We start from the raw sequence: 23747 nt of genomic DNA on the forward strand, positions 1-23747 counted from the left end.
AATGTCATGTATGTTGTGTATGTCATAAATATCGATATGAATTGAAAATGGGGGACCCTGATGTAAACAAGACAAACGTCTTTCTCTGGTCTGCATCCCCTTAACAATTGTGTGTATTGCGCCGTACTGTATTGTACCCATTCTGCAATCTGTTAAATAAAGTTTTCATTCATTCATTCATTCATTCATTTCTCCCCCACTACTCCTCCAACGGGTGTTTGTGCGACCATGTCGACCTGAACAATGGGGGATTAATAAGAATGAGCCACCTCGGGAGCGGCTATGTGGCGTAGTGGGCAAGGCGCTCGCCACGAATGCGGAGACGCTGGGCTCGCCTGTTCGAGCCCAGTGCTCCACATTGCTTTCAGTTTAGCTGGTCGTTCATACTAATACACATTGGCCGGGTGGGAAACTGATGGGTGGGGATCGGGCGTTGTGGACAGCGACTCCTACAGGTCGGTTGGTGCGCCTGCGCAGTAGAATCAGGAAGTGTCGGGGGCAGCGTGAGCCTCCCACGCGTTACTCCTCGCCACTGAGAGATCGAGCTGCGCAGGTGAAAAGATGCGACTGCTGTTACCTCAAGTACCGGAGGGGACTTGTGCTATGTATGACTTAGTCCACATTGCAGCCGGCTTGTGGGAGGCAAGAAACAGCGTTCGTGACAGGGGAGGGTTGAATTGGATGATACGAAATTGGGATGGGAGAAAATATAGAAAATGGGAGAAAAAGTGGATAAAAAAAAAAGAACAAGCCACCTCGGAGAGAAGACGGCCGCTGCTGCTGGAGCTGGACCGAGTGAGCGATGCACGGAGCCGGGGAGAAACCATGGACCGAGTCAGCGGCGCACGGAGCCGGGGAGAAACCACCTTCCACTTCACAGCGCGGCAGTGGGCGATAAGGGGGGCGTGCTAGCGCGCGGTCACGTGGGCTTAGTGGCCAATCAGAGGAACCCGGAAACCGAACGGCGTTGTATTTGGCATAGACGCTTCCCAATCCCTTGTTGAAAACATACTGTGGCGATCGGTGAAGAATGAGGCAGTTCGACTTCTCTTCAGGCACTTTATTGACCGCCTGGACAATTATTCTCAACAGAAAGTTACCACTGGGTTATAATAAAAACAACAACAAACCGCTGGCTAACACTATACTTGATTGATTGATTGATTGATTGAAAAGTTTATTAACAGATTGCACACATTTTACACTGTACATTGGAATACTGACAAAGCCTTATTTGGTCATTTACTGTACAACTAGGTTAGGACATTTGTAGGGGCCAGTTTCGAATTGCTGTCTCACGTAGGTGTTTTTTGAGAGTGTTTTTGAAAGTGGGTAGTGATTCACATTCCTTTACAGCTTTGGGTAGGGCGTTCCACATTGATGTGGCATAATTGCGAAACGTGTTTAGTCCCTTGTTTGAGCCGAATCTGGGTTTAACATGATTTGTGGAGCTCCCTCTGGTGTTGTGATCGTGGTATTCACTGACCTTTGGGAAGTATTTTGACATGTACATACTCACTTTGTATGGCAAGTTAACTACTGCTGAATTCACACATTAGCTCCCCTAAGTAATTAGCTAGTTCTCTTTCATTAACGTAGTATAGTCCCCAGGTCCTAAAGCTGCGCTGAACTAAACACACCGGTTTAAACCAATTATGTACGTTTAATGGACATGCAGTTATTTTCAAATGAGAACACTTTTCAGATCCGCCATCAGCTCTATTTTTCAATCTTTCAAAATGTTCAGTTGCTATTGCATGCACTTATCTGTGTTTCATTACACATATGTGTGCATGCTTACCAACTGTTTCGCCAGTTTTATTGCAACACTACTATCACCGACATCTAAGGGAGATCCCCCCTTGAATGGCCCTTCTAAGGTTTCTCTCCTCCACATTGCCTGTGGTGCATTTTTTCCTATTGCTAGGTTTTAGTGAGTTTTTCCTTACCTTCACGTGGGGTATGTCTGGGAGTGTTGCATTCATTTATTTAAAAATGTTTGGACTTCATGGTGTTTTTGTTTTGTTCTTGATTTATTGTGATGTTTCTTGACTTGTTTAAAGAAGACGTGTCCGGCCCATGGGGACATTAACGCGTGTTGTCGGGCCTTACAAATACATTTGATTTGATTCAGTTACAGTAATCTAATGATGGGTCTTAAAATCATATTTTTTCATATCATTTTCTTGAATCAAGTGTATCTTATATAGCTAACATATAGCATGAAAATAAGTTTAACCAACATATTTTCTTTGGAGGTGTTTGTGAAATAAACAATTTAAATGTGTATTGTTCCCTGTGTGTTTTTATCATAGAGGTGTGGTTATGTAAGGGATAATGTATAGCTACGAGGTCATTGTCGCAAAATAATTGACCGACACAGAGTTCTGGAATACTAACAATATACCTAATTCATTTTACACCATTGACAAGACGAGATCAAATGCAGACGCAGTTGTTCTGTGGCTCCTCTGTCATCGCCAGCAGCCGGCAGGTGTGTGGTCTGATTGCACTGATGAGTGCAGCTGTGCATATGCTGAGCAGCTTTCGTGACTGCGATCAAAATGCTTGATTGTGTTTGGTCAATAGCGCTCTGTTACCCGTATCAGCGGTCATTATTGCGCGTTGCCCATAACAGCGGTCAGTTATCGAGAAATAACTGACCGCTGTCAGGGGCAACCAAGCGCTATTGACCAATCACAATCAAGCATTTTGGCGAATGTTAAAACGCCATGTAATAAACTTTTATATTTGGATTGCCTATGTTAATCTAATGTTAATCTTAACCCTTTACCGGTCACTTCTTGAAATACCTGGAAATTCACAATTTCAACTCTAGAATGTTATTTTGGTGCTATTTCAAAAGTTATCTACAATTTTGAAAAAAAAGAAAAAAAAAGAGTTTTCCCCTGTAAATGAAGGTTAACCGAAGTGTCCGTGAACAGGCCCTCGACCGGTACCCTAAAAATGTGGGGGCTATGGGGCATATTTTTCCTTATCTATGAAACTTGGCAGGCTGATTCATAACATAAAATAAATAATAAAATGTATTGGAAGTTTTCTTGAATTTGCGTTGCCATGGCCACAGTAGCCGATAAAGGCCCAAAGAAGAATAGCGGACAAAACTATATAACTACATGGTACTACAGGGTAATACATGGTACTACATGGTACTACATGATACTACAGGCCAGGGTACTACATGATACTACATGGTACTACATGGTACTACAGGGTACTACACAGGGTACTACATGGTACTACATGGCACTACAGGGTACTACATGGCACTACAGGGTACTACATGGTACTACATGGTACTACATGACACTACAGGGCACTACAGGGTACTACATGGTACTACATGGTACTACATGACACTACAGGGCACTACATGATACTACATGGTACTACATGGTACTACAGGGTACTACACAGGGTACTACATGGTACTACATGGTACTACATGGCACTACAGGGTACTACATGGCACTACAGGGTACTACATGGTACTACATGGTACTACATGACACTACAGGGCACTACAGGGTACTACATGGTACTACATGGTACTACAGGGTACTACATGGTACTACAGGGCACTACAGGGTACTACAATGTACTACATGGTACTGCATGGTACTACAGGGTACTACATGGTACTACATGGTACTACATGGTACTACAGGAGTACAGGGTACTACATGCTACTACATGGCACTACAGGATACTACATGGCAATACAGGGTACTACATGGCAATACAGGGTACATGGTACTACAGGGTACTACATGGTACTACAGGGTACTACATGGCAATACAGGGTACTACAGGGTACATGGCAATACAGGGTAACATGGCACTACATGGTAGTAGTAATACCCTAAGTGTGACTGACTAGATGCATCGGGCATCACTTCACCTGAAGGGGCATATCCCACCACTTTTTAGCTAACAACAAATCCAGATTTCACTAATCCTATGCAAAAAAAACACCTATCCCATCCTTTACAATGAATTGTTCAACTGCACAAATGAGTAAATGTTATCAACTCACCATGACATGTTGAGGAAATAATGGATTTTGAAGAGCAAAAATGTGCATGTTTTTGCTGTGGTGAAAAGAAGGAAGTTGCAGATCCCCAGGGTCTTTTTTTCATAGATTAAAGATCCCCCCTCTCCCACCTGGCTAAATATATTGTATGGGGAAGTGGCCAAAAATGGTTACTTGGCCGGTAAAGGGTTAATCAAGGATGAGGTATATTTCACCATCACCATACATGACGCATCATTGCTTTTTGCTCGTTGATGTGCAGTCAGTAGGTGCCCTTTTTTCTTTTCGCCCCTGCCCTTCAAACAACCTGAACTGCCTACTATGCTAATGTGGTGTCTTTATTACTATGCACTCAAGACTGTAGCACTCAAGTTCCGACACTGTTTGACGAACAATATCACCTACCCTTAGCTGTCCCCTTCCTGCTGACTTGTACAGAATTTGTAAATCGCTTTGGATAAAATCGTCAGCTAAACGACTAACTTAAATGTAAATTACACAAGACAACAGGTACTTTTGAGTTTATACACTATATAATTGTATTCTGATGTACAATGGTTTCAAAATGCGTATTTTCGATCTAGATATCAGAGTTCAAGATTAGGAATGTATAAATATAATTACAATATGGGAAAAACCGGATTGGGGCTTTAATTGGCAGTCATTCGTTTTCCAACCAGCTATCGTTAAAACAAACAAACAGACAACCATGCGAATACTGACCCAACACTTTTGGTTTACGGCGAAATAAATCAAGATTAATCTTAATCTTGTCAAAACAAGCTGCTATCTAAAACCTGTCTACGTTTGACGTTAGTGAAGTTAACATCGTTATGATAAAATAACCTTAGCGTTACGTCAAGGTTAGTCGTCCTTACAAGCATCCATTCCAACGCTCACTTCCTCATCCTGGCTCACTTCAAGTCTTCAACACAGAATATTTGTCCAGCTTTGAGCTTTATTGTAAACTTACCCAGTGTTTCAAGTTGATTATTCTTATTAGAAAACAGTTAAATTAAGTTAACGTTAGCAGCTAAACGTAAAGTTAGTTGGGTTTCTTGCATATGGTTTCCCTGGAAACAGCACGCCGTCTACTTTCTCTGCCTCTTGGTTGCTATGATACGGCCAAACAACATAGAGTGAATTGGGTCAAAAAGAACCAAAACGCAAAGGTCCGTGCACTGTATTCATCATTAAACTGAAAATAAGTTGAAAGGATAGGGGTGGGTGACAATTATTCGCTTGTATCGGTTTTAATATTTTCTTGGATACAGTTACGTGGAGACAACTTACATGGTCACAGAAACTCCCCTTTAGAGTGTCCACACAACCACATATTTGAGAGCCTATTTCCTCTCTGACTACTGGTTTGGCAGTGATTTGCAGACAAACATTGGGTATACTGAAAACAGTCTATTTGGGTTTGGATTTTCTCTGTTTAGACACAGCAAATAAGTTCACTCAGTTCAAACTTAATCAGCCTGACGTCAGTCAACCGTCCAATTCAAAGTCAGAACGGTATTTTGAGCCAGACTATCCTTGACACTGTGAAATAACATTTTCTCAATGTGTTAAAGCAAACCCTCTCAAGAGTAAATACCACTGAAACTATACTGGCATTTTGTAGCCTAAATACCTCCTTTCTTACTTCTCTCGTTCTGCCAAAATACATGGACAAACCTCTATCTTCCTTGACAAATCTCTAAAGGAAAAAAAGAAACTCACAACAATCTCTGTCTTTGGAATTCATTTCAAGAGGGAATTACTTCACAGGCTAATATAAATCAGCTACCAAAATGGAAATACAGCGTTAGGCAGTACTATAGTAGCATAATATTATTAGAGAAACAGACTTGTGACTGGACGGTTGCTGGTTAAATTCTCCAGACTGGCTGACAAACTGGGTAGGGTAGGGGAAATTAACTTGTAACTTAAGTGTCACTCCCTCAACAACTAAAGTGCATGTGCCCTTGAGCAAGGCACTTGACTTACAGTGGAGCTGTGCAGTGGGCAACTGTATCATACTGTGGTTGTGTTCATGCCTGGATTACCGACCAGGCATACTGGGCTAATGCCCTGGGGCCCTGGACCATCGGGAGACCCCTGAACTCCAAAGGACTCGAGAGAATAACACAGGTGAGAATGTGGTTGTACTGGGTAACTCTGTGGTTGTACTGGGTAACTCTGTCTCTGTGGTTGTATTGGGTAACTGTGGTTGTACTGGGTAACTCTGTGGACTGTGGTTGTACTGGGTAACTCTGTGGTTGTACTGGGTAACTCTGTGGTTGTACTGGGTAACTCTGTGGTTGTACTGGGTAACTCTGTGGTTGTACTGGGTAACTCTGTGGTTGTACTGGGTAACTCTGTGGTTGTACTGGGTAACTCTGTGGTTGTATTGGGTAACTCTGTGGTTGTACTGGGTAACTCTGTGGTTGTACTGGGTAACTCTGTGGTTGTATTGGGTAACTGGGTAACTCTGTGGTTGTACTGGGTAACTCTGTGGTTGTACTGGGTAACTCTGTGGTTATACTGGGTAACTCTGTGGTTGTACCGCTACTGTTCCTAATTTATGCAAATGACATGTCGTCAGCTTGTGACTGCAACTTGTTCCTGTTTGCGGACGACTCAGCCCTGCTGGTCTCTGACAAGAACAAGTTACAGGTTGAAAAAACCCTCAGCTCGGAACTAGGCAAAATCTGCATATGGCTAGCAGATAACAAACTATCATTACACATGGGCAAAACAGAGTCCATTCTCTTCGGTTCAAATAACAAACTCAGCAAGACCGACGGCTTCTCAGTTACAGTGGGTGACAATATTGTCACAAGGAAAGATGAAATTACCTACCTGGGTTCCATCCTAGAGGCTAATCTTTCCTGTGACAAAATGGCATCCAATGTAATAAAAAAAAGTCAACCAACAAACTCGATTCTTGTACCGGATCTCCTCTCTGGTAAACAAGAATACCCTGAAGACTCTGGCAGGAGCACTCATTCAAGGGTACTACGACTATGCTTGCACCTCATGGTACCAAAGCACCTCAAAGGCACTAAAAACCAAATTACAAACATCTCAAAAGAAACTAGTCAGACTACTGCTTGACCCGACTCCTAGAACCCACCTCACCCCTGCCCACTTTGACAACCTAGGATGGCTTAGAGTAGACGACAGAGTACAGCAACTTGTAATGGGCCTGGTCTACAAGATACACTACACGACCAAGGTACCCATGTACATGTCAAAATACTTCCCAAAGGTCAGTGAATACCACGATCACAACACCAGAGGGAGCTCCACAAATCATGTTAAACCCAGATTCGGCTCAAACAAGGGACTAAACACGTTTCGCAATTATGCCACATCAATGTGGAACGCCCTACCCAAAGCTGTAAAGGAATGTGAATCACTACCCACTTTCAAAAACACTCTCAAAGAACACCTACGGGAGACTGCAATTCGAAACTGGCCCCCACAAATGTCCTAACCCAGTTGTACAGTAAATTACCAAGTATGGCTTTGTCAGTATTCCAATGTACAGTGTACTGTGTCCCCCCCCCACCCCCTACCCCCCCCCCACCTATGTACAGTTCCCCCCCCACCCACCCAACCCCACCCCACCTACCCAACCTCCTCCAATGTACAGTTTCTACATCAAATGTATATACACTCTTTTCTGGACACTTTTTGTATCACAAACAGTACTGTATTTGCAAATCTGATATGTCATAAATGTATAGATGTAGCAGTACTGTCTATCTGTATGTCGTGTGTGTCATATATGTTATGATGAATTGAAAATGGGGGACCCTGATGTAAACAAGACGAAAGTCTTTCTCTGGTCTGCATCCCCTTAACAATTGTATGTATTGAGCTGTACTGTAGTAACTGTACTGTACCCATTCTGCAATCTGTTAATAAAGTTTTCAATCAATCAATCAAGTACTGGGTAACTCTGTGGTTGTACTGGGTAACTCTGTGGTTGTACTGGGTAACTCTGTGGTTGTACTGGGTAACTCTGTGGTTGTATTGGGTAACTCTGTGGTTGTACTGGATAACTCTGTGGTTGTACTGGGTAACTCTGTGGTTGTACTGGGCAACTCTGTGGTTGTACTGGGTAACTCTTTGGTTGTACTGGGTAACTCTGTGGTTGTACTGGATAACTCTGTGGTTGTACTGGATAACTCTGTGGTTGTACTGGATAACTCTGTGGTTGTACTGGATAACTCTGTGGTTGTACTGGGTAACTCTGTGGTTGTACTGGGTAACTCTGTGGTTGTACTGGGTAACTCTGTGGTTGTACTGGGCAACTCTGTGGTTGTACTGGGTAACTCTGTGGTTATACTGGGTAACTCTGTGGTTGTACTGGGTAACTCTGTGGTTGTACTGGGCAACTCTGTGGTTGTACTGGGTAACTCTGTGGTTATACTGGGTAACTCTGTGGTTGTACTGGGTAACTCTGTGGTTGTACTGGATAACTCTGTGGTTGTACTGGGCAACTCTGTGGTTGTACTGGGTAACTCTGTGGTTGTACTGGATAACTCTGTGGTTGTACTGGGCAACTCTGTGGTTGTACTGGGTAACTCTGGTTGTATTGGGTAACAATGGTTGTATTGGGTAACTCTGTGGTTGTATAATAAGATTTATTTTATAATGCAGGACCTCTTTATGGGGTCTTTAATCGGCATGCAACGAACTGGACATGCAATTGGAGCGGCACACACACACCGGGATACACACACACACACCGGGATACACACACACACACACACATGCATTGTCTTTCCTCAGTCGCCGATAGAGTCTCTGCACCCATCCCGTCGTTCTTCCCCCCATGGGCAGCCGGGAGCAGATAGGGTGTCAACGTGAGCCGCGCCCCGGGGACCAATCCAAGTGCTCCTGTCCATCTTCGTCAAGGACGCCACAGCGTTAGCGATCTGTTGTTGTGCTGGGTAACTCTCAGGTGAGACTGTGGTTGTACTGAGTAACTGTGGTTGTACTGGGTAACTCTAGGGCGAAACTGTGGTTGTATTGAGTAACTGTGGTTGTACTGGGCAACTCTAGGGTGAAACTGTGTTGTATTGAGTAACTGTGTTTGTACTGGGCAACTCTAGGGTGAAACTGTGGTTGTATTGAGTAACTGTGTTTGTACTGGGCAACTCTAGGGTGAAACTGTGGTTGTATTGAGTAACTGTGGTTGTACTGGGCAATTCTAGGGTGAAACTGTGGTTGTACTGAGTAACTGTGGTTGTACTGGGCAACTCTAGGGTGAAACTGTGGTTGTACTGAGTAACTGTGGTTGTACTGGGCAACTCTAGGGTGAAACTGTGGTTGTATTGAGTAACTGTGGTTGTACTGGGCAACTCTAGGGTGAAACTGTGGTTGTACTGAGTAACTGTGGTTGTACTGGGCAACTCTAGGGTGAAACTGTGGTTGTACTGAGTAACTGTGGTTGTACTGGGCAACTCTAGGGTGAAACTGTGGTTGTACTGAGTAACTGTGGTTGTACTGGGCAACTCTAGGGTGAAACTGTGGTTGTATTGAGTAACTGTGGTTGTACTGGGCAACTCTAGGGTGAAACTGTGGTTGTACTGAGTAACTCTGTGTTTGTACTGGGCAACTCTAGGGTGAAACTGTGGTTGTATTGAGTAACTGTGGTTGTACCGGGCAACTCTAGGGTGAAACTGTGGTTGTACTGAGTAACTGTGGTTGTACTGGGCAACTCTAGGGTGAAACTGTGGTTGTACTGAGTAACTCTGTGTTTGTACTGGGCAACTCTAGGGTGAAACTGTGGTTGTATTGAGTAACTGTGGTTGTACTGGGCAACTCTAGGGTGAAACTGTGGTTGTACTGAGTAACTCTGTGGTTGTACTGGGCAACTCTAGGGTGAAACTGTGGTTGTACTGAGTAACTCTGTGGTTGTACTGGGCAACTCTAGGGTGAAACTGTGGTTGTACTGAGTAACTCTGTGGTTGTACTGGGCAACTCTAGGGCGAAACTGTGTGGAACTATGAGAGTGTGATGCAGACGTCTGAAATGGTCAAATGGTAAATGGTGCATTTATATATTTAGCAGCTTTTATCCAAAGCGCTTTACAATTTTGTTCCTCACATTTGACCCATTCACTCACACATTCACACACCGACGGTGGAGGCAACCATGCAAGGTGCCAACCTGCTCATCGGGAGCAATTAGGGGTTAAGTGTCTTGCTCAAGGATTATTTTAATAATCTAATAATCAAAGAAAAACTAAATTATACCCTGATGTGATGCGATGTGACGTGACGTGAGGTGATGACGGTCAACAGGAAATGTCGGAGCCCTACTAACCCTCTGTGTTTCCGCTCTGCCGTGCGAGTGAGCAGGTAAACACAGTGACACCACACCCAGGTGCTAATGACCAGAAGTGAGTGTAACTCAAATGCATGTGTGCAGTCAAAACAAATAAACAACAGATTAATATACATTTAGGCTCCTACAATAATATATAAACTATCTGGTTTATGCTACAGGAAAATAACCGGATGATTCCAGGACCAACCTCCTATCATGTGATCTGAGATCGTCCATAGGAAAAACCTGGAATAGAGAGGTATCTCTAACCATAGGCTGCAGTAACACGGGGACCCCAGACACATGATTTACAACCTGGGTGCAGACATGTTTTCATTTGATTTGAATAAATCCCCCACCCTTCATCCTGCCTCGACGGACGGTCATGCAATTTGTGCAAATCAACACTGCTCCTTATTGTAGCCCCCCTCCGCCCTGTGGTGTCTGACTGACTGACTGGAAAGACAACAGGCACGAGAGACAGAATATCCCATGGCTAATAAAACCACCGATTTTCTCCCTCGCTTGCCTTGCTTCATTCACTACGCCTGCCACAAGAGCCAACGACCCAAAGAACCACTTTATTCTCCTCTGCCTGGCCGGTACAGCAACACAGCAGGTGGAACTATTTTGTCTCCTACATTGTTAGGTTAGGCTATTGCAGGTCTGCGTGTAAATCAATCGCCAGGCATCCCCAGGGGGGGGAGAAGTAGTAGCTCATCCTTAGAATCGATCATTGTGGATGTTGTTGTTGTTATAGGCCTGGATTTATGAGAGTTCCTCTCCCTTCAGGTATTTCATTTGGAACAAGGCAGTCGCTGTCTAAATTAGGAAGCACTGAGAGTCTGCACGTATTGTCACAGCAGGGCGCTGGAGCTGGAGGGCCGAGGGCAAGGCAATCCAGACAGACCAGTGAATGGACGACGCGATATGCTGTCTGCCTGCACAGCCTGCCAGCAATTGTCTGTATGCATGTGTGCATGTGTGTGTGCGTGTGTGTGTGTGCATGCGTGCGTGTGTTTGTGTAAAAGAGAGTTGTTCTGTCTGCAGGATATAGAAGAAACTGAAGTTGAGAGAATGAGAAATAAACAGAAAAAAGAGGTACAGTACTAGTAGAATAAATGGAGGTCTTAATACATCTAATCCAGGGTCTCATTAGCTGGCCTAATTGCTGTTCAGTGTCGCGCGCGCGCGCGCACACACACACACACACACACACACACACACACACACACACACACACACACACACACACACACACACACACACACACACACACACACACACACACACACACACACAGGTCTTAATACATCTAATCCAGGGTCTCATTAGCTGGCCTAATTGCTGTTCAGTGTCGCGCGCGCGCGCGCACACACACACACACACACACACACACACACACACACACACACACACACACACACACACACACACACACACACACACACACACACACACACACACACACACACACACACACACACACACACACACACACACACACACACACACACACACACACACACACACACACACACACACACACACACACACACACACACACACACACACACACACACACACACACACACACACACACACACACACACACACACACACACACACACACACACACACACACACACACACACACACACACACAAAATCTTAAAAGACACGGTCTGCAGGGGCCAGGGTGACTTATACCGAAGCAAAACAAACACTCTGTAGTCAGAAGCACATGGTAGGTCTTAGATGCACTTAGCCTTAAACTTAATACAGCATAATAAACAAAAACCAGCCCTCCACGCCTCATCTCTGAGGCTCGAGTGGAGACATTGATTGAGCGGCGTGGCAACACGCCGAGGACGCACATAGAGAGGCACTGTGGCTGTACCGGGCCTTCTAAAGCATGGCCATCCTGATTGCATCCGTTCACAGTGTACTCTACCCTCAGAACACTCCATTAACGCTGAAATTGAATGTACACAAAGAGTTGTGCGTGAGTATAGGGGCTAACAAGAGCGATGATGAGAAGAGGTAGGCCAACATGGAACTACCGTTACACTCCCCCCCTCGTGTTTTGAAGGTAGTTGACGAGCGTGTCTCCTGTATTTTTCCTTTCGGGGGCCATACAGTAGATTCACAGACTCCGGAGAGCCTTATTATATTATTACAGGCTCCATGTCAGATGGAGTTCAGCGCAGTTCATGGCCGTGTGGTTAAAGCAGAGAACAGCAGCGAGAAGACACTGGGGTGACACTGGTTGTCGTAATGAGCACCTGCAGGATCCGTCACACACTTGCGTATGAATTTCCAAAATAGAAAACTGTAAAAGAAAAAAAAAATAAATGACTCTGACAAGAGACCGTGACCACATCCCTTGGTTTTAAAAGCTGTATTCCTGCCCCGTAACCCTCAGTGTTTTTTAAGGACAGACAGAAAGGGGCATATAAGAAGGGGGTCGGGATCAGCATGAGTGACTTATGATGAACAAGAGACTTGATGACCTGTCATATAACTTTCTTCCAGGGAATAATTTATGGCACGCACGTGTGCTACATCGCAGAACGGAGCCCCCTATTTCGGGGGCCACTGCTGACTACGTTATCTTTGTTTTGACACGGGACCAATTTCATTACCTGGTAGAAAACAGTGAGAGCATTCGGTCGTTAGAAGTAATTGCTTGGTTTATTGACTGTTTGAACAGGCTCTGGTGCGGGTGTCTCGTGGAAAAAATGCTTAAGTACTATTCGTCCTGTAAGGAAGAAGTGATAGGTGAGGCAGGGAGAACAGAGCCAAAGAAAACTGCACTTAATCATCAGTGGTTGCATGAAGCCGACCTGGAGCCTGAAGAGCTCACGTTAATGGGCCCTTCTGCGATGTGTTCCACGGCTGTTTGCCATTGAAATAAAAGGCTCCTACCGGTCAGTAAACAAAGACTAATATAGATACATCAGAAGATTTTCTTTTCTAAACTGCGGGGGAAATCCTCAGCAACCTGCGTTATTAAAACGTATGAATCACTTTATTTTTAAAAAAAACAGGAATAAAATGAAAATAATTCAATGTAATAAAATTGATTTATCGCGTTCGTTATACGTCCACTAGAAATGGATACATCGGTGTCCTATATGTCTATTCTGAACACGTTTTCAGTAAACAAAACCCGATACTGTTGAACATGTTTTCCCTCTGACAATGAACATCATTACTTGAGCTGCTTATGGATGTAAACCTGCAATTGTGGTTTTCAAGTACCGTGTATGTATTCCAAGTTGCCAGCGCATGGTGCCAATGCTTTCTTTGGAGCAGAAGGATGCTTGTCAAATATAGAAGTAAAACAAGATTTATAACTGTAAGGATTTATGGGAAAACCGGAGGATGACTACCAGTATACATGTACATGCATTAAAACATATTTTGTTTATTTTGCTTGCTATGTGGTGACACATGGGAATTCCTATGGCTAAACCATGCAAAGACTTTTACAAGACCCCCCCCCCCCCCCCCCAAAAGAAAAAGCCGAACCGGCACATTCCAAACCTCAAATCATATCTCCTCAAAAGTCACGTCATCATAAACCTGAATATTTCCAACCCTTCAAAATGGTTGATATACACCCTGGCATCTACACAAAAGGGCTTTTTGGAATCCGCAAGTTATCATTTAATCTAAAAATAGACAAACAAATATCAAGCCATGCTAAAAACATGGCTTTCAATGTAATGAGTAGGTTTGAACTGGGTAAATATAGCATAGTCGTGCATAGCGGTCTGCTTGGAGTCTTTATTTTATTTAGCTTTATGTTTTATTTATTAATGTAAATTTTACAGTCACAGTCACTGTGTCATTTAATTGAGTTACAGTGTGCCCTATAATTACTATTTATTGCTGTGGAAAAAGTACTGAAAAAAGATGAACTAGGGTACAGAGAACTGTTTATTTGTGTAATGACGTTAACCCTCCAATATCCAAAATCACTTAGTAACCATCTTGTCCCGTTAATGCAAATCACATGACCTGACCGTTATGCACCCATCCCTATTCTATCTACTGTAACCATTCAAGGTGTAAGGTTTTTGAATTCTATCTATCTTAGAATTCCAAAGTATCCCGTAGCCGGTGTGACATCATCATTAAAATGTTCAGCTCTCAGAATTCGAACCTGACATCATACACCTGAAGGGGTTAAAAGATAAAGGCTGTCTAAAAATGCCCCCTTTGAGCTGGCAGGGCCAGGAACCTCGCCTGCAGATAGCAGCTGGTTCTACTATTTCAGTCGTTCATCACGCTTAAATAAAAACACAGATCTTCACTCTCTCTCTTTCTTCCTCCCCCATCCACCACCCCCCCCACCCCACCCCCTCTCTCTTTTCCCCCCGTTTGCTCTCCGTCTCACTCGTTCCATCTCTCACAGGGTAATTATTATTTTGAGACTGCGGTCGGAGGGGCTGTCCGCATCTGGCACTGCCTGACTCGCTAACACTCGGGGAGTCGCTAACACAGTTTGACTTTTGTTTTATAATCTCCCCAGGAGGATATCAGGGACCCCTTTTGTCTCCCCACCCGCCCACCCCCACATCCATATATTGGCATGGTTATAGGGCTGATTGAGAGTAGAGGACAGAGAGGAGGGAGAGAGAGAGGAGAGGTGGTTAAGATGAGAGGAGATGAAAAGCAAGGGAGGGCAGGGAGACGGAAGGAGGTGAGGGATTAGAGGGAAAGGGGAGGCAATTAGGGAATTGTGGGGAAAACGGAGGGGAGAAGGAGGATAAGGAAGGGGAGGAGGTGAATATGTTGAAGACGGATATGGAGTTGAAGATGAGAATTAAAAAGAAAGTGGTTGAGAAGGAAATTGGGTGAATTAGGGAGAAAGTGGAAAAATGAAAGAGGTGGAAGTGTTGAAGAGAGAGAGAGAGAGGGCAACTAGACAACGAGGGAGATGAGTTAATGGAGGGAGAGGGAGGGAGAGAGAGAGGGCAACTAGACAACGAGGGAGATGAGTTAATGGAGGGAGAGGGAGGGAGAGAGAGAGGGCAACTAGACAACGAGGGAGATGAGTTAATGGAGGGAGAGGGAGGGAGAGAGAGAGGGCAACTAGACAACGAGGGAGATGAGGTAATGGAGGGAGAGGGAGGGAGAGAGAGAGGGCAACTAGACAACGAGGGAGATGAGTTAATGGAGGGAGAGGGAGGGAGAGAGAGAGGGCAACTAGACAACGAGGGAGATGAGTTAATGGAGGGAGAGAGGGAGAGGGTGGGAGGGAGATGCTCCTTTACTCCATCGCTGGCAGAGCTGCTACTTGAGAACTTTACGCTGCATTAACACCACTGGCACCAAGAGGCCCATCAGAGTCAGAAACAGAAAGACAAACAGACGAGAGAGAGAGAGAGAGAGAGAGAGAGAGAGAGAGAGAGAGAGAGAGAGAGAGAGAGAGAGAGAGAGAGAGAGAGAGGCAACACATAGGAAAAGACACTCAGGACGACAGGAAGTCTTCCCTGCATGTGGCGAGGCTCCTGTTATTCAGAAGATGAGGCGGTTGTCCGTTGCACTACTCACTCCCCTTCTGAATCCCTTTCCCACATTACTCTACTGCATCATGGGACTTTGCCATTCTTACTATGTCGAAGTCTCCGACTATCCAGAGCTGGAATACTGTCGGTACAGTACTTACTTAGATACCTAGTAGCCTCACATTATACTATATAGACCTCCCATACAACATGATACAAGACATGCAGCAAGACAGCAGACTATAATTTTAGCCTCATCATTAATGTTATAGGCAGGCAAGTAGTGCAGTTGTCCACAGAACCATTGTGGTTATGATACAGGCTTAGCCTATATAGATGTACAATGTATAATCTGAGAGAGATTGAGAGAGAGAGAGAGAGAGAAGGGAGAAGAGAGAGAGAGAGAGAGAGAGAGAGAGAGAGAGAGAGAGAAGGGCGAAAGAGACAAAAAGAGAGATGGGGGGAGAGAGAGTGAGAGAGAGTGAAAGACAGATGGGGAGAGAGAGAGGGATAGTGAGAGAGAGAGAGAGATAGAGAGAGAGAGAGAGAGAGAGAGAGAGAGAGAGAGAGAGAGAGAGAGAGAGAGAGGAGAGAGAGAGAGAGAGAGTCTAGAGAGACTAAATCAAATTATAAGAAAACAAAAAGAAAACTATCTGACACATTGGAAAGAAACAACCCAAAACCAGAGCAAATTGAAATGCTATTTGGCCCTAAACAGAGCGTACACAAGTGGCAGAATACCTGAGCACCGTGACTGACCCAAAACTAAGAAGATCCTTGACTAGGTACAGACTCAGCGAGCACAGCCTAGCCATTGAGAAAGGCCGCCATAGGCAGACCTGGCTCCCAAGAGAAGACAGACTATGCACCCACTGCACACAAGAAGAGGTGGAAACCGAGCTCCACTTCTTAACAACCTGCCCCCTATACCAGACATCAGAGACATATACTTCCCACAAATTGCAAACACCCAAAGAGACTTTGAAAACATGGACAATAACTCAAAACTCCATACCTACTGGAGAAATACAAGAATGTGCAAACACAGCAGCAAGATTTGTGAGCTGCTGTGACAAGAAAGGACATCCAGCGGAATGCAACCACCATAAAGACTGTACAAGAAATTTCCGTCTGTAATGTACTGATTTATTTTGCTTTATGTTTGATTGTTTTGTTTTGTTTGGCTTTGGCAATGTAAACGTATGTTTCCCATGTCAATAAAGCCCATTTGAATTGAATTGAATTGAGAGAGAGAGAGAGAGAGAGAGAGAGAGAGAGAGAGAGAGAGAGAGAGAGAGAGAGAGAGAGATAGCTTCAGGAGTGAAGTCAGCATTTTCAGTGTCCCTGATCCCATTCTTGTAGTTTATGACAGTCTACTACTGCTGGGACGCAGGATGGCAAGTGGTCAGGGAGAGCCATAGGTATGATGCACAGAAACCACTGGCATCAAAGTCAAGCACATATCATATAAGTACAATGGTAATGAAATGTTTATCCCCCCCCCCCCCCCCCCCATCGCAAGCATCCATGTGCCATGTGTAACATGTCAGAAATGGAAGCAAAGTGACTTCTCTCCAATGATCTCAAAGTAAAAACGGATGATATCTCATTCTCATTTGTTTTTCCCCCCAAGTCTATACTGGTTAGTGAAAAGTAATGTTTTTGATGTGACCCAGACTCAAGCTGATTAATTATGCTTATAATATATATCTCACACACATCCCAAAAACTATAAACAGCCTTGTAGAAATTAATTTGGTTTAATAGTTCGTGAGTTAAAGTTAAGTTGTGTGATTTCACAATGATGTATAATACCGTATTCCAGGAAGTCAGTGAAATTATGAAAATGAAAAATATCAAGGCATTGGTGAGATGAACAGTTCCTAAAAAAAAAAAAGACAAAAGAAAAGGATAATTCATTTTCATCATGTCACTGAGCTTTATTACTTCCCGGGAATAATATACATCATAATGACATCACACATCTGAACTCTTTAAACTCAAGTCAAACCAAATTCATTTGTACGAGCCAGTTTATAGGTTTGGGATATGTGTGAGATTATGCAGCAATAAAGCAGTTTTATTTTTTTGGTGGAGTGTTCCTTTAAAGGGTCAGCGACAGTGTATACGTGGGTTTGAGTGCAACCCCATTGCTGTAGATCTCCTAGCTGAAAGAAGAGACAAAGGCTAAACATGTTCCATCTACACACAAACTCTTCAAGAAGAAGCGTATCCTATACGTTCAAGATCTCTTCAAGAGAGACGTCAGATCATTCGTTTCTCGTCTCTCAATTCCTCCGGTTGACAGAGAAAAGCTTTTTTTTGGGTTGAATGCTACAGAGTTCTCTAAATAGTGAAATCAACCCTATCCGGGGGAGCAGCCGATGTAACGCCGCCCCCTGCTCTCCTCACTCTTATTATTGTTGATCAAGGCGCCTGGAGTTCCTCCTTTGTGACCCCGCAGCAGGAGAGAGCTGATTGAGGAGTATTCACCTGAATGAATCTCCATCTCACTGTTGTAAAGATTTATGGATGAAGAAATTGGGCACCGCAAGCTGTTGTGGGATAGCTGGCTAACGAGGGTTAGGGGGTCATCGTTTGTTTGCCTTATGACACTATGGGCCTCATTTATCAAGGAAAAAAACACACAAAAACGTATATGGAGAGCTTTTTAAATACACTACCAACTCATGTCCACTTAAAACTACATTATAACGAGTCCTTGGCAACATTCGGCATGCAAATGTGGTGTTTTCAGTAAAGTGAGTATTTTATCAACTTGCAACCTTTTACACATAGGGCTGCGGAAATATTGATAAATGAGGCCCATTAGGTCTGGCTGAGAGATCAGTTTTCGAAATCAGAATCGGTTTGATTCGCCAAGTACATTTGCACGTACAAAGAATTTGGCTCGGTGCTTGTTCTCCCACCAAGGAGACAAAAACAACACATCTAGAATAACACCAAAGAAATAAATTCAATAAAAAAAAAAATGCATAAAAGCAAGAACTACAAATGTAAACAAGTTCAAGTTTCTTTATTAGTTGTCATACAGAAGTACAGAATACTTTTATACAAAATGCTTCTTTCTGTTACGCTCTAGAGACTGTGCTAGCCAAAAATAGATAAGTATAAAATAAAATAAGTATAGCAGTATAAAATAGAAGTCACGTACGTAGACTCCTGACTGGCAACATCACCTCCTGGTTTGGGAATAGCACTGCACAAGACCGTAGCAGACTACAAAGAGTGACACGTTCAGCCGAACGCACAATTGGAGGGGGGCTTCCCATCCTCCAGAACATTTACAACAAGCGGTGCAAGGGGAAGGCTAAGAGAATTATTAAGGACTCGAGCCACCCGAACAACTGCCTCTTTGAACTGCTGCGGTCAGGCAAGCGATACCGAAGTCTTAAGGCGAGCACAGAAAGACTCAGAAGAAGCTTCTATCCCCAGGCCATCAGGCTGCTAAACGAACAATAAACACTATGCAACAACCATCAAATGCACACAGCACACACACCCACACGCACACACTCACTTAAACAAACAACACACTGCAGAACCCACTCTCCACACTTTAGATCACACAAACACACTTTATATTTATTGATAAAGGATTTGCACTACAACTCGTACACCTACTGTAAATTGTACCTAAATTGCACCTCATCCTATTTCTGCCTTGCACTATATAGTATTGTATATTAGTACACTACACAGTATTGTATATTATATGGTAACCCAGTTACGTCTACTCTGCATCGAACATTGTACATATGTCTATACTGAACACTGTGACCTAATTTTTTTACTTCTAATTTACATGCTATACTATGTTATTTTATTTCATACTTATCTTGTCTTGCACAGTCTCTGGAGCGTAACAGTAAGAAGCATTTTGTATAAAAGTATTCTGTACTTCTGTATGACAACTATTAAAGAAACTTGAACTTGAAACTAGACACAAGTGTTCAGTATGTACATATGTACAATGTTCAATGCAGAGTAGAAGTAACTGAGTTACCATACAATATACTATACAATATACTATAATAGTGCAAAGGAGAAATGGGATGAGGTACAATTTACAGTAAGGTGTAATGAGGTATGGGTTGTAGTGCAAATTCTTTACCAATAAATATAAAGTGTGTTTAGGTGTTCTAAAGTGTGTAAAGTGGGTGCTGCAGTGAGTTGTTTGTTTAAAGTGAGTGTGTGCGTGTGGATGTGTGTGCTGTGAGTGCATTTGATGGTTGTTACATAGTGTTATTGTTCGTTGAGCATCCTGATGGCCTGGGGATAGAAGCTTCTTCTGAGTCTTTCTGTGCTTGCCATGAGACTCCGGTATCGCTTGCCTGACCACAGCAGTTCAAAGAGGCAGTTGTTTGGGTGACTGGAGTCTTTGATAATTCTCTTAGCCTTACCCATGCACCGCTTGTTGTAAATGTTCTGGAGAGTGGGATGCCCCCCTCCAATTGTGCGTTCGGCTGAACGGGCCACTCTCTGTAGTCTGCTACGGTCTTGTGCGGTGCTATTCCCAAACCAGGAGGTGATATTGCCAGTCAGGATGCTCTCTATTGTACATGAGTAGAAGTTCTTAAGGATCTTCTGACTGACTGGGCGGCTACGTGGCGCAGTGGGCAAGGCGCTCGCAACGAATGCTGGAGACTAGGCTCGAACAGGATGCCTCCTGTTCGAGCCCCGCTCTCCACATTGCTTTCAGTTTAGCTGGTCGTCCACAGTAATACACATTGGCCGTATTACGGGGAGGGAAACTGAAGGGTGGGGATCGGGCGTTGTGGACAGCGACTCCTACAGGTCGGTTGGTGCGCCTGCGCAGTAGAATCAAGAAGCGACGGGGGCGGGGCCCCTCCAAAGCCCAGACCCCCGACGCTGAAAGATCGAGCCGCGCAGGTGAAAAGATGCGACGGCTGTTACCTCGAGTATCGGAGGGGACTCGTGCTATGTATGACTTAGTCTACATTGCAGCCGGCTTGTGGGAGGAAAGAAACAACGTTCGAAGACAGGGGAGGGTTGAATTGGACGATATGAAAATTGGGATGGGAGAAAAATAGAAAATGGGAGAAAAAGTGGATAAAAAAAAAAGGGATCTTCTGACTGACTTGGAACTTCCTTAGGCGCCTGAGGAAGTAGAGGCGTTGCCTTGCCTTCTTCACAACACTGTCAATGTGTGTGGTCCATGTCAAGTCCTCGGATATGTGGACTCCGAGGTACTTAAAACTGTTCACTCTCTCAACCGGTGCCCCGTCGATGCTGAGGGGGCTGTAGTCCCTGACCCCCGACCTCCTAAAGTCCACAATCATCTCCTTTGTTTTGCTGACATACTGTATATACAGGGAAGGGGTATCGTGCAAATACAGTGGGTCAAAGTATCAAAGTAAAACTGATAACTGTTGGAATATACAGTAATGAATAATAAATAGAAGAATAGAATAGAATATAGACAATGAAGAGTCTTGCAGGGGTGGAAATAACAGTTTGCTGTACAGGATATACAGTCTATACACAGTCTGTGTGAGAGCTTTGTTATGATTCAGCTGCACACCAGACATGTTATGGTTGTTAAATATTGTGTATATAATATATGGTCTTCAGTCTGAGGTGATGAATGGACAGGGTTAACCTTAAGTAGTTGGGGTTGTTGGAAGCTGGCGGCGGCCATCTTAGGGAGATACGTGAGAAGATCAGTGTGTAGTGTGTTTTTTACCAGTTTTTATGGTAACAACCAGTTTAGTCTCGAGTCTAGTTTATGTGAATCCATCGTTGTCATTTGGACACCTGAATTGTCGATAACCCAGCTTGGACACACCGTCCAAGGGGGCATATCAACCGGCTTGCACTAGCCTGAGCTCGACAGGCGAACGAAGGACTCCAGGACAAGAGGGCTTCAATAATCAACAACCAAGGTAACTTTACTCTTCAATGCCTCTCGTTGATAGAGCCTCGGTCTTGTTGTTTGTGCGTTTGTTATGTAAAGCCCGACTTCGAGAGGGAGTCAAAAGTGAGCTGAGCAGTAACAGCTTCAACTATTCACTCGAGGAGGCGGTAATGCGAGAGTTATGTATATAATTTACAGAGGTAGAAGATCAATTATAATCCGATGTAGCTAGCTACTCTTGGCGTCCCAGACGGCGATAAAGGTAGTTATTAACACCTTTGTGAGCCAGATACCGAAAAGGCCTATTGTTTAAACAGTACTGTTCAAAACAGTAGTCCACCTGGCGTCTAAAGAAGACAGCTGCATTCTGGGAGTACGCCTCTGGCCACTTTCAACTTAAGAATTTTGATTTATTATGTGTAAGGTCTCCACACAGGCTACACAGTGTTCCAACGCTAACAACGTACGGTTAATCACAAAACACAGAGGAGTAATCAGTCTGTCTGCAGACTCCGTGCGAGCTCCTCTGCTCCAGAGTGGGAGAGGCTGGGCTGGGGGGGGGCCCCGTGCCATGGACTCCCTCTGGGGAGACGCTCACATCGGTCAGCGTGCCAGGGAGCCAGACTTTGGACTGCGGGCACCCCCCCCCCCTCCCACATCCAGACGAGTTCATGTTTAAAGGGTGCCCCGCTGCCTGGACCTCTGGCTGGCTGTGAACCAGGCCCTGCGGAGGATCATTCATTGGGACCCGTTGTCCAGAACACGCAGCCAAAAACCTCAACTGCTCCCCTGGACCACTCAAGCACCACTCCCCGCTATCAACACCTGCTAACACATGACACACAGACTCACCGCTGGGAACGACTCCCTTCTGCTCCCCTGCCCCTGTATTTTTACTAACAAGCAGAGCCCAAAGTGTCTCTTTCTTCTCTTGACTACATATCAGATCCAGGGGGGGGGATATATACTATTTGGACGTGTTCTTCTCGTGTCTGGCCGCTGTATTTCCTCAACAACGTCTAGTCTGAGCCCCCCGAAGGCCGTCCCACTCAGGGTAAAACTAACTGTTATTAGTGGCCAAAGGTGAGGCGCTTTACGGTTTGTTTGTCTTCGGGCGCCGCGCTGCCACCTGGTTCCTCTCATGTCATGACCAGCTTGACAGTTTAACGTGTGTGTGTGTGTGTGCGTGTGTGCGCGCGTGCGTCCGTGTGGAACAGACCTTTTCACAACTCTATCTCCAAACCACTAGGTCTGGTGCAACGTATACTATATTATCTGGTCCAGTCAGGACCCAGTAGGACCCTTCTTCAACGCACCCCCCGCCTGCATGCGGGACGCATATGCCGGTGTCCTCGCTATAGACCCCAGCGGGTTCTTTATGGGGATTACATCATGTAGTAAAGGGACACGACCTATTGCAAAATCACACCGCTCCGCGCCATTCCTCCTCGACAGAGAAGACCCGTTTCTTTTTTCTTTTTCACTCCTTCAGTCTTGCTTACTTTCTCCTTGACACATCCAGGCAGCGGATCGTGTGAGTTCATACCTCCGAGGTAGGCCAGCGCGGCCGACAGGGCAGCTGATTGGAAATAATAATAATAACAATAATAGAAGGAAAAGAGCGTGCGTCTACGCGGCGGCCACCCCGCGTTCCTCCTATAGCCGCTACCCGACGCCGTCCGGCGGAGGAAGGACAACCTGTCATAACAAGGCCTGGGTGTGTAGGTTCAGGGGCCTGGCCCCGGGCTCTTGGGCTCTGGAAACAAGCTGCGGAGATGTGTCTGTCATTGTTCTGATCAAGCCCCGCTACATGTCAGCCCCGATACCTCTGTTGATACAGAGATGCCAAGCGCTCCTAACATGTTTTACCACGTCTCCCCCCGCGGAACACAGCCGTGATGCCACGAGCCCCCGCGTCCCGCCGCGCGGCCCTTCGCGTGCAGGC

The 23747-nt window shown here is 44.7% G+C and overlaps 1 protein-coding gene across 1 annotated transcript in view; it reads right to left on the minus strand.

Annotated features, from left to right (window-relative positions):
* odad2 (outer dynein arm docking complex subunit 2) overlaps positions 1 to 5150 on the minus strand; it is a 64872-nt gene extending 59722 nt beyond the window's left edge. Inside the window, 1 exon segment of the mRNA XM_084325840.1 lies at positions 5028 to 5150. The gene's annotated coding sequence lies outside the window, so the exon portion shown is untranslated.
* Between the last annotated feature and the right edge of the window lie 18597 nt (positions 5151 to 23747).

The sequence above is a fragment of the Notolepis coatsorum genome (assembly GCF_963971535.1).
Source record: "Notolepis coatsorum genome assembly, chromosome: 12".
Lineage (NCBI taxonomy): Eukaryota > Metazoa > Chordata > Actinopteri > Aulopiformes > Paralepididae > Notolepis > Notolepis coatsorum.